Source organism: Oncorhynchus tshawytscha, unplaced genomic scaffold, assembly GCF_018296145.1.
Source record: "Oncorhynchus tshawytscha isolate Ot180627B unplaced genomic scaffold, Otsh_v2.0 Un_contig_13158_pilon_pilon, whole genome shotgun sequence".
In the NCBI taxonomy this organism is placed as follows: domain Eukaryota; kingdom Metazoa; phylum Chordata; class Actinopteri; order Salmoniformes; family Salmonidae; genus Oncorhynchus; species Oncorhynchus tshawytscha.
The window spans coordinates 25804-43818 of NW_024608144.1; positions in this window are offsets into that span (position 1 = coordinate 25804).

Sequence of the window (18015 nt, forward strand, 5' to 3'; positions counted from 1 at the left end):
TATGGTGAGATGCAGGAGGAAGCTTTCAATCGGTCAGTAGCAGAGTAATATGAGAAGAATACAATTTCTGATATATATTTTTTGATGTTCTAAACTAAGTGTTTTGATAACTTTTAAATGTAGTAACAGGTCCATGAGGAATAAACAACTCTTCACATAATACCATAGAAGCCGTGTTCTGCCAATAGAACAATGTGTGCCTTTCATCTTTCATTGTCTTTCCCAGCTGATACAGATACTGTGTCTATCTGCATTTTGTCAGGTGGTAATGAGGCTACCTTGGTAAACATGTCAGAGTGGTCATACCTTCATGTGTGGTGTCCTGTATACAACAGGAAGTCTCTGGTCCTGGTGCAGAACACAGTGTTTCCCCCTCCCCATATTGACTGATACCATTACGTTTAATAATAAAAAATACAATTAAAGATTTGACATCAGTATCAAGCCCATCTGTCAGTCTGGACAACATCACATCATCGTGCAAGTCTCCATGTCCTGGCTCCATACATGTTTCTGTGTACACATACACACATAGTCACTGTTCTAATACCAATGGCAGTTAGAATAGGTGATATCTGACACACAAACAGACTCTATGTTAAAGTATGAACAGGTCAGATGAAACCTACCCAATTGAGGACTCCCCGTCAAACGACAGAGGCAGACAAAGCATCTCTAGTCCTTCTGTAGAAATAGGCAGAGTTTATAACGTTGTGGATGTGTTGAGTGTCAGGTCTCCTATCTAATTCTGTTCTTCCCATCAACAAATAATCTGTCTAACTCTTCCCACATGTGAACACACCCACATCAAACTACATCCCGAAACCAACTCACATTTGAATTCAGTCAAAGCCGCTAGCATTTCTTAATGAACCAAATCTAAAACTAGGCCAAATCAGGAAGTGCAGTCGCTCTTTATGTAGTGTCTGTGTGGCAGCGCTATGTGCTTCTACACAATGGTAAACACTGTCAGTTCAATACTCAAACTTCAGCCATAATGTGGCTTCATCCCTCTCCATCAGCCCCTCATCCCTCATCCCTCTCCATCAGCCCCTCATCCCTCATCCCTCTCCATCAGCCCCTCATCCCTCATCCCTCTCCATCAGCCCCTCATCCCTCATCCCTCTCCATCAGCCCCTCATCCCTCATCCCTCTCCATCAGCCCCTCATCCCTCTCCATCAGCCCCTCATCCCTCATCCCTCTCCATCAGCCCCTCATCCCTCATCCCTCTCCATCAGCCCCTCATCCCTCATCCCTCTCCATCAGCCCCTCATCCCTCATCCCTCTCCATCAGCCCCTCATCCCTCATCCCTCTCCATCAGCCCCTCATCCCTCATCCCTCTCCATCAGCCCCTCATCCCTCATCCCTCTCCATCAGCCCCTCATCCCTCATCCCTCTCCATCAGCCCCTCATCCCTCATCCCTCTCCATCAGCCCCTCATCCCTCATCCCTCTCCATCAGCCCCTCATCCCTCATCCCTCTCCATCAGCCCCTCATCCCTCATCCCTCTCCATCAGCCCCTCATCCCTCATCCCTGTCCATCAGCCCCTCATCCCTCATCCCTCTCCATCAGCCCCTCATCCCTCATCCCTCTCCATCAGCCCCTCATCCCTCATCCATCAGCCCCTCTCCATCAGCCCCTCATCCCTCTCCATCAGCCCCTCATCCCTCATCCCTCTCCATCAGCCCCTCATCCCTCATCCTTCTCCATCAGCCCCTCATCCCTCATCCCTCTCCATCAGCCCCTCATCCCTCTCCATCAGCCCCTCATCCCTCATCCCTCTCCCTCTCCATCAGCCCCTCATCCCTCATCCCTCTCCATCAGCCCCTCATCCCTCTCCATCAGCCCCTCATCCCTCATCCCTCTCCATCAGCCCCTCATCCCTCATCCCTCTCCATCAGCCCCTCATCCCTCTCCATCAGCCGCTCATCCCTCATCCCTCTCCATCAGCCCCTCAGACAGTATGCAATACTCCTTTATGACCAGTAGATGAGGATATAGTCGTGAGCTGGTTTACAAAGTTGTTGTAGGATGACTGACGCCATGGTTACATGTTGAATACATAGCAGGGCAAGAAAAGGATCCCTTTGACACACTTATCAAGAGAACATCCCTGGTCATCACTACTGCCTCTGATCTGGCGGACTCACTAAACAGAGAACATCCCTGGTCATCACTACTGCCTCTGGTCTGGCGGACTCACTAAACAGAGAACATCCCTGGTCATCACTACTGCCTCTGGTCTGGCGGACTCACTAAACAGAGAACATCCCTGGTCATCACTACTGCCTCTGGTCTGGCGGACTCACTAAACACAAATGCTTTGTTTGTAAACTATGTCTGAGTGTTGGAGTGTGCCCCTGGCTATCCGTAAAATAGAAATAAAAACTAGAAAATCTTGCATTCTGGTTTGCTTATTATAAGGAATTTGAAATTATTTATACTTTTACTTTTGATACTTAAGTATATTTTAGGAATTACATTTACTTTGGATACTTAAGTATATTTAAAACCAAATATTTTTAGACTTTTACTCAAGTAGTATTTTACTGGGTGACTTTCACTTGAGTCATTTTCTATTAAGGTATCTTTACTTTTACTCAAGTATGAAGATTGGGTAGTTTTACCTCCACTGTCTTGAACCATGGTTACCAACCCATCCACTCTATCCCCTACTCTGACACCATGGTTACCAACCCATCCACTCTATCCTCTACTCCAGCACCATGGTTACCAACCCATCCACCCTATCCCCTACTCCAGAACCATGGTTACCAACCCATGCACTCTGTCCCCTACTCCAGAACCATGGTTACCAACCCATCCACTCTGTCCCCTACTCCAGAACCATGGTTACCAACCCATCCACTCTGTCCCCTACTCCAGAACCATGGTTACCAACCCATCCACTCTGTCCCCTACTCCAGAACCATGGTTACCAACCCATCCACTCTATCCCCTACTCCAGAACCATGGTTACCAACCCATCCACTCTGTCCCCTACTCCAGAACCATGGTTACCAACCCATCCACTCTGTCCCCTACTCCAGAACCATGGTTACCAACCCATCCACTCTGTCCCCTACTCCAGAACCATGGTTACCAACACACCACCACTTAATAATGAGGAGTGAAAGTCTCACTTGTGTTTTATTATGACCTGGAATGAGTCATAATGATGATGTCATAATCAAGCTCAAGATAAAATGTAATCAAATCAAACACACATATTTAGCAGATGTTATTGCGGGTGTAGCGAAATGCTTGTAAATGTGGGGAAGCCTGGGTTGTAGTCGTTAGTCCAAACAGTTTCAAACAGTTGCTTTTTGCTACGAAAACGAAAGTTTCTATTTTACAAAATCAGGTAGGTCCCTCCCTGTTTTGTTCCTTTTGCTTCCGTTTGAGAAAGGTTTTGTAACGGTGTAATGAATACACCCCTGGACAAAGCCCTCGCTCACAGCAGCTGAAATTCAGTTCAGAACAGCCTTGCTACAGTAATCACACCCTGTTGTTGAATTGGACATTTTCTTGTTGCGATGCTGTATTTGGCCACTCGGGGTCGCTGTGGTTATATATTTCAGCTGGTTTTATATTCTATTGTAATTGTTTATATTTAGTGTTGTTGTTTATGTTCTTCCTATGATAGAGATAATCTTTACAACAACTAGTAGCACACCATAACCAGACCAATGTCAACCCTATCTATGTGGCTGTAATAAACAGGAAATATAAGTGTCGCTGCATATTCCAGCGTCTTCTGAATAGTTAACCTCTAAGGATTGGCCCCTTTTTAATTTTATTTTTAGACTAAAATGACACACCAAAATATAACTGCCTGTAGCTCAGGCCCTGAAGCAAGGATATGCATTTTCTTGGTACCATTTGAAAAGAAACACTTTAAAGTTTGTGGAAATGGGAAAGGAATGTAGGAGAATATAACACATTACATCTGGTAAAAGATAATACGAAGAAAAAAAAATGTATTTTTCATGTTTGAAATGCAAGAAAAAGGCCATAATGTATTATTCCAGCCCAGGTGCAATTTAGATATCGGCCAGCAGTGTATGTGCAAAGTTTTTATCTGATCCAATGAACCATTGCATTTCTATTCAAAATGTTGTATCAAGACTGCCGAAATGTGCCTAATATGTTTATTAATAACTTTTCATGTATCAAAACTGTGCACTCTTCTCAAACAATAGCATGGCATTCGTTCACTGTAATAGCTACTGTAAATTGAACAGTGCAGTTAAATGAACAAGAATGTAAGCTTTCTGCCAATATCAGATATGTCTATGTTCTGGGAAATGTTCTTGTTACTACAACCTCATGCTAATCACATTAGCCTACGTTAGCTCAACTACTTTAGCTCGACCCACCAATACTGAAAAAGTTGTTTAAAGAACTTACTCTTAATAGCTCTGCCCTGCTATTTAATTCTGAAGGGATAGCTCATTCATCTTTTATGGTTTTTACTTCTGCAAGGGAGATGCTAAGAAGAAAGATTCACTTAGGTCTGAGTTTTTGTCACAGTGTAATAGGAAATGCAGTTCTGTCTCTACCTCTCCCCTGGAGCAGAGTGAGCACAGCCTGTCCTCTCTGGGCTGCCAGGTTTGCCTGTGACAACCGGTCTCTATAGCCAGACTGTGCTCACTGAGTCTGTACCTAGTCAGTGTTTTCCTCGGTTTCTATCAGTCAGGGTGGTCAGATAGTCTACCACCATGTTACTGTCTGTTTAGAGCCAAATAGCATTGATGTTTACTTAGATTTTTGGTGGTGTCTTTCCAAAAGGTGATATATTTTTATTTTTGCTTTCTGATGATGGTTGGGTGCTGAGTGCTGTTTTGAGGCTCTATGGGGTTGGTTTGGGTTAGTGAACTGAGCCTCAGAACCAGCTGGCTGAGGGGACTCTTGTCTTGTTTCATCTCTTGACATTGTAGAGCTGTGTGATGGAATGTTTTGGGGTCACTTGTTTTTAGATGGTTGTAAAATGTGTTGTCTCATTTTTCTATTTGGATGATGAGGGGGTAATGGCCCAATTCTGCTCTACATTCCTAATTTAGAGGTTTTCTTTGCGCTTGCAACACAGTCTAGCAAAACTCTGCGTGCAGTATTTCTACTGGATGTTTGTCCCATTTGGTAAATTCATCATTAGAGAGGGACCCCTGAGCGGCAGGTAGCCTAGTGGTTAGAGTGTTAGACTTATAACCAAAAGGTTGCAAGATCAAATCCCTGAGCTGACAAGGTAAAAATCTGTCGTTCTGCCCCTGAACAAGGCAGTTTTATATTTTATTTCACCTTTATTTAACCAGGTAGGCTAGTTGAGAACAAGTTCTCATTTGCAACTGCGACCTGGCCAAGATAAAGCAAAGCAGTTTGACACATACAACAACACAGAGTTACACATGGAATAAACATACATACAATGAATAATACAGTTGAACAATCTATATACAGCATGTGCAAATGAGGTAGGATAAGAGAGGTAAGGCAATAAATAGGCCGTGGTGGCAAAGTAATTACAATATAGCAATTAAACACTGTAATGGTAGGGTGTGCAGAAGATGAATGTGCAAGTTGAGATACTGGGGTGCAAAGGAGCAAGATAAATAAATACAGTATAGGGATGAGGAAGATTGGATGGGCTATTTACAGATGAGCTATGTACAAGTGCAGTGATCTGTGAGCTGCTCTGACAGCTGGTGCTTAAAGCTAGTGAGGGAGGTAAGAGTCTCCAGCTTCAGAGATTTTTGCAGTTAGTTCCAGTCATTGGCAGCAGAGAACTGGAAGGAGAGGCGGCCAAAGGAAGAATTGTCTTTGGGGGTGACCAGTGAGATATACCTGCTGGAGCGTGTGCTATGGGTGGGTGCTGCTATGGTAACCAGTGAGCTGAGATAAGGCGGGGCTTTACCTAGCAGAGACTTGTAGATGACCTGGAGCCAGTGGGTTTGGCGAAGAGTATGAAGCGAGGGCCAGCCAACAAGATCATACAGGTCGCAGTGGTGGGTAGTTTACACTGTATAGCACTGTGATAGACGGCATCCAATTTGTTGAGTAGAGTGTTGGAGGCTATTTTGTAAATGACATCGCCGAAGTTGAGGATCGGTAGGATGGTCAATTTTACGAGGGTATGTTTGGCAGCATGAGTAAAGGATGCTTTGTTGCGAAATAGGAAGATTTATAGATTATAGATTTAGTTTTGGATTGGAGATGTTTAATGTGAATCTGGAAGGAGAGTTTACAGTCTAACCAGACACCTAGGTATTTGTAGTTGTCCACATATTCTAAGTCAGAACCGTCCAGAGTAGTGATGCTGGACGTGCGGGCAGTTGCTGGCAGCGATCGGTTGAAGAGCATGCATTTAGTTTTACTTACATTTAAGAGCAGTTGGAGGCCATGGAAGGGGAGTTGTATGGCATTGAAGCTCATCTGGAGGTTAGTTAACACAGAGTCCAACGAAGGGCCAGAGGTATACAGAATGGTGTCGTCTGCGTAGAGGTGGATCAAAGAATCACCAGCACGAGAGTGACATCATTGATGTATACAGAGAAGAGAGTCGTCCCGGGAATTGAATCATGTGGCACCCACATAGAGACTGCCAGAGGTCCGGACAACAGGCCCTCCGATTTTACATACTGAAATCTATCTGAGAAGTAGTTGGTGAACCAAGCGAGGCAATCATTTGACAAACCAAGGCTGTTGAGTCTGCCAATAAGAATGTGATTGTGATTGACAGAGTCGAAAGCCTTCGCCAGGTCGATGAATACGGCTGCACAGTAATGTCTCTTATCGATGGCGGTTATGATATCGTTTAGGACCTTGAGCGTGGCTGAGGTGCACCCATGACCAGCTCTGAAACCAGATTGCATAGTGGAGAATGTACGGTGAGATTAGAAATGGTCGATAATCTGTTTGTTAACTTGGCTTTCAAAGACCTTAGAAAGCCAGGTTAGAAGAGATATAGGCCTGTAGCAGTTTGGGTCTAGAGTGTCTCCTCCTTTGAAGAGGGGGATGACCGTGGCAGCTTTCCAATCTATGGGAATCTCAGACGATATGAAAGAGAGGTTGAACAGGCTAGTAATAGGGGTTGCAATAATTTTGGCAGATAACTTTAGAAAGAGAGGGTCCAGATTGTTTAGCCTGGCTGATTTGTAGGGGTCCAGATTTTGCAGCTCTTTCAGAACAGAAGGAGAAATGGGGAGGCTTGGGCGGGTTGCTGTGGAGGGTGCCTGGAAGTTGAGCGGGGTAGGGGTAGCCAGGTTGAAAGCATGGCCAGCCGTAGAAAAATGATTATTGAAATTCTCAATTATTGTGGATTTATCGGTAGTGACAGTGTTTCCTAGCCTCAGTGCAGTGGGCAGCTGGGAGGAGGTGCTCTTATTCTCCATAGGCTCCAGAACTTTTTTGAGTTTGTTCTACAGGATGCAAATTTCTGCTTGAAAAAGCTAGCCATAGCTTTCCTAATGTAGGTTCTTAACTTCCCTAAAAAGTTGCATATCACAGGGGCTATTCGATGCTAATGCAGAACGCCACAGGATGTTTTTGTGCTGGTCAAGGGCAGACAGGTCTGGAGTGAACCAAGGGCTATATCTATTCCTAGTTCTACATTTTTTGAATGGAGCATGCTTATTTAAGATGGTGAGGAAGTCACTTTTAAAGAATAACCAGGCATCCTCTACTGACGGGATGAGGTCAATGTCATTCCAGGATACCCCGGCTAGGTCAATTAGAAAGGCCTGTTCGCAGAAGTGTTTTAGGGAGCGTTTGACAGTGATGAGGGGTGGTCGTTTGACTGCAGACCCATTACGGATGCAGGCAATGAGGCAGTGATCGCTGAGATCTTGGTTGAAAACAGCAGAGGTGTATTTGGAGGGCGAGTTAGTTAGGATGATATCTATGAGGGTGCCCGTGTTCACGGATTTGGGGTTGTACCTGGTAGGTTCATTGATAATTTGTGTGAGATTGAGTGCATCAAGCTTAGATTGTAGGATGGCCGGGGTGTTATTAAGCATGTCCCAGTTTAGGTCACCTAGCAGCACGAGCTCAGAAGATAGATGGGGGGCAATCAATTCACATATGGTGTCCAGGGCACAGCTGGCGGCAGAGGGTGATCTATAGCAAGCGGCAACAGTGAGAGACTTGTTTCTGGAAAGGTGAATTTTTAGAAGTAGAAGCTCGAATTGTTTTGGTACAGACCTGGAAATTAAGATAGAACTTTGCAGGCCATCTCTGCAGTAGATTGCAACACCGCCCCCTTTAGCAGTTCTATCTTGGCGGAAAATGTTTTAGTTAGGTATGGAAATTTCAAGGTTTTTGGTGGTTTTCCTAAGCCAGGATTCAGACATGACAAAGACATCCGGGTTGGAAGAATGTGCTAAAGCAGTGAATGAAGCAACTTAGGGAGTAGGCTTCTAATGTTAACATGCATGAAACCAAGGCTTTTACGGTTACAGAAGTCACCAAATGAGAGCACCTGGGGAATAGGAGTGGAGCTAGGCACTGCAGGACCTGGATTAACCTCTACATCACCAGAAGAACAGAGGAGAAGTAGGATAAGGGTACTGCTAAATGCTATACGAACTGGCCGTCTTGCACGTTCGGAACAGAGAGTATAAGGAGCAGGTTTCTGGGCACAATAGCATAGATGAAAGGCATAGTGTACAGACAAAGGTAAGGTGGGATGTGAGTACATTGGAGGTAAACTAAGGCATTGAGTAATGAAGAGAGAGATATAGTCTCTAGAGATGTTTAAACCAGGTGATGCCATTGCATAGGTGGGAGGTGGAACAACATGGTTGGTTAAGGCATATTGAGCAGGGCTAGAGGCTCTACAGTGAAATAAGACAGTAATCACTAACCAGGACAGTAATGGACAAGGCATATTGATATTAGGGAGAGGCATGCGTGATCGTATGGGTCCAGTGAGTGGTTGGGCTGGCTGGGGACATGGCGATTCAGACAGTTATCAGGCCGGGGATAGCAAGCAAGCAGTTAGCAGGCCGGGGCTAGCAAGCTAGTATAAGGGCCTTAGAGGGACGTCGCGATGGGAGAAAAGTCTGTTTTTGCCTCCTCGTGCGGTGACGTCGACAGACCAGTCGTGGAATTAGTCGGGTTTCAAGTAGCAGAGGGATCCAAGTCCAATTGGCAAAATGGGTATAGTGGTCCAAGAAACTGGCTGATGGATCAGCTAACAGTCCAATATGCTCTAGATAGCTAGCAGGCCGCGGTTAGCAGAATGGGCCTTCAGGGGACGTCGTGCCTGAGGGGCCTGTTGGAATCATCGGGCAGATTATGTCAGTATTCCAGTCGTGAAGGATCGGCAGGGTTCCGTGCCCAGTACCGGCAGTAGAAGGGGTCCGGATATTGCAGCCGAGGAGTGGGCTTCAGGAGTAGCCCAGGAGCCCTCGCCAGGAGATGGGCATAGCATGGGCTAGCTCCAGGCTAATTGGTGCTTGCTCCGGGACGGAAACCTTAGCCAGGAGTAGTCAACCCGGGTTGCGGTTAGCTAGCTGCCACGATCCAGATGAAAGGGTTCAGAGTTTGCGGTAGGAATCCGGGGATATGGAGAGAAAAATAGGCATGGTATGCTCTGGTTTGAAACGCATTGTACGAACTGGCGAGAGCTTTCAGAGCTAAAGGTTAGCTGACTGATAGCTGATAGCTGGTAGCTGGTAGCTAGTTAGCTAGCTAGCTTCAGTTGAGGTATTCCATTTCGGAGGTAAATAGAAATACTTTAGGAAAAAAAACAGATCCACACCACATTGGGTGAAGCGAGTTGCAAGAGAATATTTTGAAGTTAAGGTTTAGGAAAAATATTAAAATGAATGTGAAGAAAAGTAAATGAAAAGGTATATACATGGGACAAGACAAGACAAAGAAGTCTAACTGCTACGCCATATAAGAACAAGATTGTTCCTAGGCCGTCATTGAAAATAAGAATGTGTTCTTAACTGACTTGCCTAGTTAAATAAAGATTTAAAAAATAAAATAAAAATATTTTGCTGCCATGTAGAGAAACTGGTTCTAGAACTGATTGGAAAACATTGAGCCAGATTCTAATTTGAATTTTAATGTTCCTTTTAATGGTATAGAATGATGTGAAAGCTACCTCTGTTGCTGATACTTAGTCCTAGATACTGTATGTGTAGTTTATCTATCTATCTATCTATCTATCTATCTATCTATCTATCTATCTATCTATCTATCTATCTATCTATCTATCTATCTATCTATCTATCTATCTATCTATCTATCTATCTATCTATCTATCTATCTATCTATCTATCTATCTATCTATCTATCTATCTATCTATCTATCTATCTATCTATCTATCTATCTATCTATCTATCTATCTATCTATCTATCTATCTATCTATCTATCTATCTATCTATCTATCTCTCCCTTCCCTCTCTCTCGCTCTCTCTCTCTCACACACACTCTCTCTCTCACACTCTCTCACTCTCTCTCCCTCATATCTCTCTCTCTCTCTTTTTCTCTCACACTCTCTCTCACTCAATTCAATTCAAGGGGATTCATTGGCATGGGAAACATGTGTTACGTAACATTGCCAAAGCAAGTGAGGTAGATAATATACAAAAGTGAAATAAACAATAAAAATGAACAGTAAACATTACACATACAGACGTTTCAAAACAATAAAGACATTACAAATGTCATAATATATATATACATATATATATATATATATATATATATATATATATATATATATATATATATATATATATATATATATATACACAGTGTTTTAACAATGTACAAATGGTTAGAGGACACAAGATAAAATAAATAAGCATAAATATGGGTTGTATTTACAATGGTGTTTGTTCTTCACTGGTTGCCCTTTTCTCGTGGCAACAGGTCACAAATCTTGCTGCTGTGATGGCACACTGTGGAATTTCACCCAGTAGATATGGGAGTTTTTCAAAATTGGATTTGTTTTCGAATTCTTTGTGGATCTGTGTAATCTGAGGGAAATATGTCTCTCTAATATGGTCATACATTGGGCAGGAGGTTAGGAAGTGCAGCTCAGTTTCCACCTCATTTTGTGGGCAGTGAGCACATAGCCTGTCTTCTCTTGAGAGCCATGTCTGCCTTTCTCAATAGCAAGGCTATGCTCACTGTACATAGTCAAAGCTTTCCTTAATTTTGGGTCAGTCACAGTGGTCAGGTATTCTCTCGCTGTGTACTCTCTCTCTTTCTCTCTCTCTCTCTCTCTCTCTCTCTCTCAATTAAATGAAATTAAATGAAATGAAATTCAAATCAATTCAAGGGGCATTATTAGCATGGGAAACATGTGTTAACATTGCCAAAGCAAGTGAGGTAGATAATATACAAAGTGATATATATACCTCTCTCTCTCTCTCTCTCTCTCTCGCTTTCTCTCTCTCTCTCTCTCTCTCTCTCTCTCAATTAAATGAAATTAAATGAAATGAAATTCAAATCAATTCAAGGGGCATTATTAGCATGGGAAACATGTGTTAACATTGCCAAAGCAAGTGAGGTAGATAATATACAAAGTGATATATATACCTCTCTCTCTCTCTCTCTCTCTCTCTCTCTCTCTTTCTCTCTCTCTCTCTCTCTCTCTCTCTCTCTCTCAATTAAATGAAATTAAATTAAATGAAATTCAAATCAATTCAAGGGGCATTATTAGCATGGGAAACATGTGTTAACATTGCCAAAGCAAGTGAGGTAGATAATATACAAAGTGATATATATATACCTCTCTCTCTCTCTCTCTCTCTCTCTCTCTCTCTCTCTCTCTCTCTCTCTCTCTCTCACACACACACACACACACACACACACACACACATCTCTCTCTCTCTCAATCTCTCTCTCTCATCTATCTACCTCTCTCTCTCTCTCTCTCTCTCTCTCTCTCTCTCTCTATATATATATATATATATATATATATATATATATATATATATATATATATATATATATGTATCTTTCTCTCATCTATCTCTCCCTCTCTGAGGGGTTGAGTCTGAGGGGATGAGCCTCAAGACCAGGAATGGTCAACTCTGGTTCTCGGGCCTATATCCTGGGTTTTGTTTTTGACACACTCACATCAGTGACTGATTTAAATGGTGATTGTAGAGTTGGCTCTGCCTGCGCTAGTGCGGCCCGCTGGCCCATGAAACACAGGGGTCCAGTTAAACCAATCCTAATACAGCATACAATTACCTCCACAACAGGACGTTCCACTCTAAAATGTTCTAAAACATTCAGAACATTTCAGCGCTCCTACACATAACCCCTCCAACTCCTTCCCTCTCTCCCCAGGAGATGACTGCACCCTTCCTGACTCACTGGTTGCCACTGTAGAGCTAATGAAGGAAAATGAGTGAGCTTCAGTTTCCACTGCTGTGCACCACCGCAGCCTGAGGCCTATTTAATTATGCTGGTTGTTTAAAAGCTTTATCACAAAGGTTGTGGAGGCGGGCCCAAGCCAGTGGATGGAGTGTTTGTGTGCTTGATCAATAACATGACTCCAGCCGAGAGACGAGCACGCTGTTTCTGTGTCCACGGCTCCCTCTCTTTTACTCTCTTTCTCTCTCTGTCAATTCAATTTCAATTCAATTCAAGGGCTTTATTGGCATGGGAAACATGTGTTAACATTGCCAAAGCAAGTGAGGTAACAACATACAAAGTGAATATATAAAGTGAAAAACAACAAAAATTAACAGTAAACATTACACATACAGAAGTTTCAAAACAGTAAAGACATTACAAATGTCATATTATATATATATACAGTGTTCTAACAATGTACAAATGGCTAAAGGACACAAGATAAAATAAATAAGCATAAATATGGGTTGTATTTACAATGGTGTTTGTTCTTCACTGGTTGCCCTTTTCTCGTGGCAACAGGTCACAAATCTTGCTGCTGTGATGGCACACTGTGGAATTTCACCCAGTAGATATGGGAGTTTTTCAAAATTGGATTTGTTTTCAAATTCTTTGTGGATCTGTGTAATCTGAGGGAAATATGTCTCTCTAATATGGTCATTTCTTGCAGGATGACAATGTCTGTATTACCGATTTCTTTGGTGAAGTCCGGGTTTCTGCTCTTTAGGCCAAAGGCAGATGACCTCAGGCCTTGGATATTCCAGGATAATATAGTGAAGGCTTTTTGTTCCATAGAGTGTCCAATGTTGTTGGTCGTGGTTTAGCCTCAGGCCAGTAAGTGTGAGCAGAGCCTGCTGAGCATCTGGTACATGCCATTGGCTTGGGCGAGTGTGAGAGTGGGGGTTGGGACTGTTTGCCCGCTCACTACCTGGGCGTATGTGTGGCTTCCATGTTGAGGCCCTCTTTGCGGGGGTGGGGTGCATGGGGTGGGCAGGAGTGGCATAGGTCTGATCTGAGGGGGCCTAAATGGAGTGTGGGCATGGTTGACGTGGGGGTGTTGATTGGTTGGGGTGGGGGTGTGGATGTGTCTGGGTGTACTGTGGTCTGGATGTAATTCCTCTTGGCGTGGGTCCTCTATGTGTAGGTCCAGGGGAGGTCCTGCAGATCTGGGAGGGTGTCTCGCTGGTCTGGGTGGGGTGTCTATTGATCTGTTGCTCCTGTGTAGAGTGTTGGGGATACGTTTGAGAGCGATGTCCTTTAGAGTCCGGGCAAAGGTGGGCACTGCTGCCTTGTAGAGGTGGACCTGGTCATAGAGGCTGTTCAAGTCCAGGGTGGAGTGGTGGGCCAGGAAAACGTTTGGTTTTGAGGCACAGTCACGGGAAATACTTGCATTTACCCGCTGTATTGTGGCGGGGTGGAAGTCTTTTCGTGGTAGCAGGGTGGAGATAACCACTTGTGCGTTGGGGAAAGTAGAAGAAGCCTTTTCAATCACTCCCTTCAGTGCTGTGGCCACTCTTTCCTGCTGTGCTCTCAGGTCGTTTGTGCCTGTGTGTATTATTATGTGGCTGGGTGAGCCTAGTTTGGCCTCAGACAGAAGATCTAGGGCGCGCTGGGTGTTTGGACACCAGAGTTTAGACACACTGTGTTTGGGAAAAAGTTTTTTTTCTTCGATATATTTCCCATTTGAGTCCATAAGTAGTACAATCTGTGTCTTGTGTTTGTCCTCAGTGGGTGTGGGGGGTTGTCAGAAGGTCTATCAGGGTGGCTGACAGGGGGTGCTCAGAGGGGGTGAGAGCCTCTGGGCTTGGGGTTCTTCATTTGTCTGTTGTGCTGTGATGTCGACTCTATGGTCAGGGTCTGGTGTGGACTGTTCTGCTGTGGTGTCGAGACTTTTGTTGGGTGCTGAGGTGGGCTGTTCTGCTGGCTTCTCTGTGGGGGTGGCCACCTCTCTAGTGGGTTGTTCTCTGTCACACTCCGTCCCCCTCAACTTCTCCTCCATCCCCCTCACCCTCTCCTCCATCCCCCTCAACCTCTCCTCCACCACCAGCAGTCTGATACTCTCCTCTAGTGCTCTGTTCTGCTCCTCTTTCTCCTGTTGTATTTGTCTCACCACTGTCCAAAGTGCAGATATGTCTCTGTCCACCTCCAGCTCTCCGGGTCTGGTTAAGGGGCTGTTGTTGTGCTGGACTGTTGTCTGGGTCTGTGCTGACTGAAGTGTAATCACCTGCTGTTCCAGCTCCACCTGCCTTATCTCCAGCTGGGTGAATTTGTCCTTCATTTCAATGAGGGAGTGGTAATCTGTGCTGGGAGGTTGACCCTCCGCTGGGGGTTGCTCATCTGTGGGGTTACATAATGAAGAGGTCTGGTCTGATCCTCTCGGGGTGGGGGTATCTTTATCAAGGGAGAGTTTCTCCTGCTGAGCTAATTCTTTGATTAGGTGAAAGTCCAGCTGAAACTGTTTGTGGTTACCTTGTAACATTACTGTTCCGGACTTATAGATATTTATATTACTTAACTCAGAGTCCTCGTTGTCAAGTATTCTGAGTTTCCACCCTCGTTAATCCCCCTCTCGTAACAGAGGGGTAGTGTGCTAATATAGCACTGTGCCATGCCAGGGGATGGTTTGTGTGGAAGATAAGGTTGCTGATGTTCCCATTTTTGTAATAGTCAGCAAAAAGTGTCTCTTGATTTTCCATAAGGAGCTTCATTTTGTAACCTTTTCTTGCCTTATCATTCTTTACATACACAGGGTACTGTATTTTAATTACCTCTGAACAGCGGGAGGGAGCTTCTAAGGCCTCTCCATTTGGTTGGGGTAGACTGTGTGACTCTCCTGCCATTGTTGGGCTAATGAGCTTTGACACCTCTCACTTGACACGTCAGTGCTATTTGAAGCTGTATCAAGCTTGGCAGAATTATGTTAGAATTAGAGTTAGAAATCCTTATAAAGTAATGTTGTGTATTTTTCTTCTTGGCTTCTGGAAAAAAATATATACAGTTTCAGACTAAGCATTACTCACTCAGTTCCAGGTTGGATGGTGTTTTCAGGTTTCTGTTGTTTTCCAGAGAATTTACTGTATAGAGAAACAAATCTTGGTAGTTGTGAACCTTCCAGGTGATTCCGTAATTCCGTCCAAAATCAGGTTGTAGGTTTTAAGCTTTGATTTGAAGTAGGGGTTATGTTGTAGAGGGTAGAATCCAGTATGTGTTCCTGACAAAAAATCTAAGTTTATCTAACTCCTAATCTATCTTTTTTAAAGAAAATGCTGAAAAATGCAGGAGCTCATCTGATTGTTACTTCACTCTCTCTCTGTCTCTCACTCTCTGTCTCTCTCTCTCTCTCTCTCTCTCTCTGTCTCTCTCTCTCTCTCTGTCTCTCTCTCTCTCTCTCTCTGTCTCTCTCTCTCTCTGTCTCTCTCTCTCTCTCTCTCTCTCCTCTCTCTCTCTCTCTCTCTCTCTCTCTCTCTGTCTCTCTCCCTCTCTGTCTCTCTCTCTCTCTCTCTCTCTCTCTCTCTCTGTCTCTCTCTCTCTCTGTCTCTGTCTCTCTGTCTCTCTCTCTCTCTGTCTCTCTCTCTCTCTCTCTCTCCTCTCTCTCTCTCTCTCTCTCTCTCTCTCTCTCTCTCTCCTCTCTCTCTCTCTCTCTCTCTCTCTCTCTCTCTCTCTCTCTCTCTCTCTCTCTCTCTCTCTCTCTCTCTCTCTGTCTCTGTCTCTCTGTCTCTCTCTCTCTCTCTCTCTGTCTCTCTCTCTCTCTGTCTCTGTCTCTCTGTCTCTCTGTCTCTCTCTCCTCTCTCCTCTCTCTCTCTCTCTCTCTCTCCTCTCTCTCTCTCTCTCTCTCTCTCTCTCTCTCTCTCTCTCTCTCTCTCTGATTGTCTCATTTCATCTCTCTCTCAATTCAGTTGATTCAAAAGGCTAACCTTAACCCTAAACATTACACTCACAAGTGTTTCAAAGGAATATAGACATTTCAAATGTCATGTTATGGCTATGTACAGTGTTATAACAATGTGCAAATAGTTAAAGTACCAAAGGGAAAATAAATAAACATATATATTGGTTGTATTTAGAATGGTGTTTGTTCTTCACTGGTAGCCCTTTTCGTGTGGCAACAGGTCACAAATTCTTGCTGCTGTGATGGCACACTGTGTGGTATTTCACCTAATAGATATGGGAGTTTATCAAAATTTGATTTGTGGGTCTGTGTAATCTGAGAGAAATATGTGTCTCTAATATGGTCATACATTTGGCAGGAGATGAACACAGCATGTCTTCTCTTGAGAGTCAGATCTGCCTACGGGCTCTGTGGGGTTTGTGAACAGAGCCCCAGGACCAGCTTGTTTAGGGGACTCTTCTCCGGGGCCCTCATTTATCAATGTTGCATAGAAAATCTTCTAAATGAACGTGTACGAAGAAAATGTATAATGTTCGCAAGTACAAAAAGTTGGTATTTATCAATTGCTCGTACACTTGATTTACACACACCTGTAAGTATTTTGCCTAAATCAGACACGTTTTAAAACACTGCGCTAGTGCACGTGAAGTCTCATTTACAGAAAGAACCACCCTAAATGACCATTTATGGTCACAAACCTTCCCTTTAAAGCTGCAAGAAATGTCACTATTTTCTGTCCGCCAACATGGAGAAATCAAAGATGACAAAGAAAACACTTTTGGGCGCAGAAATATAACTTTAGGTCACCGAAGTGGAAGCAAAACAAGTCTTACTTTTTTGGAGCCCTCAGCAATGTCTTGACAAAAAAAAATACAAAATATTTATTTGGTTAGCAGGTTAGAGCTGTGGTAGATTCTGTCTCATCTGAGTTCACTGTCTGCTATAGACCAGAGCACTGGCAGCACAACTGGAGAGACCTCAGACACACCAACTGATGGTGACACTGAGGACCCTCTCCCAGACCCTGAAGGACTACCAGACACACCAACTGATGGTGATACCGAGGACCCTCTCCCAGACCCTGAAGGACTACCAGACACACCAACTGATGGTGATACCGAGGACCCTCTCCCAGACCCTGAAGGACTACCAGACACACCAACTGATGGTGATACCGAGGACCCTCTCCCAGACCCTGAAAGACTACCAGACACACCAACTGATGGTGATACTGAGGACCCTCTCCCAGACCCTGAAGGACTACCAGACACACCAACTGATGGTGATACTGAGGACCCTCTCCCAGACCTTGAAGGACTACCAGACACACCAACTGATGGTGATACTGAGGACCCTCTCCCAGACCCTGAAGGAATACCAGACACACCAACTGATGGTGGTACTGAGGACCCTCTCCCAGACCCTGAAGGACTACCATACACACCAACTGATGGTGACACTGAGGACCCTCTCCCAGACCCTGAAGGAATACCAGACACACCAACTGATGGTGACACTGAGGACCCTCTCCCAGACCCTGAAGGGCTACCAGACACACCAACTGATGGTGACACTGAGGACCCTCTCCCAGACCCTGAAGGGCTACCAGACACACCAACTGATGGTGATACCGAGGACCCTCTCCCAGACCCTGAAGGACTACCAGACACACCAACTGATGGTGATACTGAGGACCCTCTCCCAGACCCTGAAGGAATACCAGACACACCAACTGATGGT